At 42.2% G+C, this 1,754-nt stretch overlaps 1 protein-coding gene across 2 annotated transcripts in view; it reads left to right on the top strand.

The window, feature by feature from the left end:
• Positions 1-148, top strand: part of LOC122090534 (RNA exonuclease 4-like) — a 7,168-nt gene extending 7,020 nt beyond the window's left edge. For both annotated transcript variants that reach the window (XM_042660166.1, XM_042660167.1), the window contains exon 8: positions 36-148. The gene's annotated coding sequence lies outside the window, so the exon portion shown is untranslated. The remainder of the gene's footprint in view (positions 1-35) is intronic.
• Positions 149-1,754: the final 1,606 nt, after the last annotated feature.

Raw genomic sequence — 1,754 nt, 5'->3', positions numbered from 1 at the left:
TTTTTTAATTCATTGTTTTTCCTCTTGTTCTCCAGGTTAGGGACGTTCTTGGTCTTTTGGCTACGATCAGGTGTATTGTGATATGCTGGTTTATGATCAGATACTTGTATAGAAGTTGCAGTATGAAGAACTTGATGAACTACATGTATCTCGGCCCTCCATGCTTCTAGGTCTGCAATGCAGAATCACAATAATACTCTGCTCATTAAAAAAAAAAAAAAAAAAGGTTGGGGGGTGGGGATCTAATTTACCAAAGTACACATAAAAAGCTCTAAAAAGATTTCTCTGAGGGCCACTGCCCCCGAACCCCTGCCATGGACCCACTAGCTTGCTGAGGCCCCATTAACGAAAGCAACACACAAGGTCTCTTAATGTCCTTTCGGAATCAGCCCACTTGTGCAAGTGATGGAATACAAGACATTGTATCCCCAACATGGTCAACATTTATAATATGACCATGAAGCATGGTTTGATCTTCTTTGCCGAGCTGGGCATCTAAATGAGGCAACTGAATTGATAAAGAAAATGGTAATCTCACCTGATTCGATAATTTGGGGTTCTTTGCTTGGTGCCTGTAGAATCCATAAGAAGGCTGAATTAGCAAATAAAATTGGTGAAGTTCTACTGTCATCAGGGGAACTTGACTTGGGTTTCTGTACTTGTCATCAAATATCTATGCTTCTTCTGGTAGATGGAATGATGTTGCCAAAGTGAGAAAACTAGTGAAGGAGAAGGGGATTAAAAAGACATTAGCTTGTAGTGGGTTCATGGTTCAAAAACTCGTCAAAATTTCGTTAATTTCAACATGCCGGACATGAAACCCTAAATCAGTACTGTTTCATTGAAATTTTGGTCATTTTTTAACCTCTCAAAATGGCCAAGCAAAAAGGCATGGAAAAATACATTGTTTTAGCGAAATTTCAATAGTTTTGAATTGGCCAAAACGGAAAAAAAAAAAAAAAGGGGGGGGGGAATTACGTGATTACCCCTATTGGGTTTGCTTTTACAAAAATATACACATTATGTTTGGTTCCACAGATTTACACAAAATGAGTTTAGGTATTACAAATATACCCATAATATTATTAATCATACGTCTTTTATCGTATGCATACGAATTAGGCATGTATTCTCCTGCAATCGGTTGCAATTTTTCCGATTTTGTTTTAGTTTCCTCTAATCGGATCTAAAACAACCATTTCCAGCAAAAGGTAGTTGTTTCTTCTTGCCCCCGGACCCATCCAACCACCCCTTCTTCTTCTTCCTCCTCCTGCAACTCCACCTGCCACTTCCTCTTTTCCTTCTTCCTGCAGCACCACCGCCTCCACTCCTGCTGCAAACCAACCCACCCCACCCCAGGAACCTCCACCCTCCACTTCCTTTTCTTCTACTGCTGTTGCTTGTTCTTCCTCCTACAATGTAAGCTCTCTAGATTCAGCTGCAAAAGTGGACGGAAGCCAGAGGAAAGAATAGTGAGAGAAACCCCTCTATCTTCTCTCTCTCTCTCTCTCTCTCTGATGGGTGAGGCGATGGGGCTGCGGTGAGGCCGACGTCGGCAGAGGTTTGCAACGGGTGAGGCGATGGTGGCAAAGGGTGCATAGGTGAGGCGAGATGGCTCATGGTTGGGGGTTACGACCTTGGTAGAGAGTTGCAGCAATCAGGAGAACGATGTGGGTGTTGCGACGGACGAGGCAAAATGGCGATCATTGATTTATTTATGGTTTTTTTTTTTCCTGTTGATTTAGTTTTCCCTG

This window comes from Macadamia integrifolia, chromosome 10, assembly GCF_013358625.1.
Source record: "Macadamia integrifolia cultivar HAES 741 chromosome 10, SCU_Mint_v3, whole genome shotgun sequence".
In the NCBI taxonomy this organism is placed as follows: domain Eukaryota; kingdom Viridiplantae; phylum Streptophyta; class Magnoliopsida; order Proteales; family Proteaceae; genus Macadamia; species Macadamia integrifolia.
This window is presented reverse-complemented; position numbering and strand designations above follow the sequence as displayed.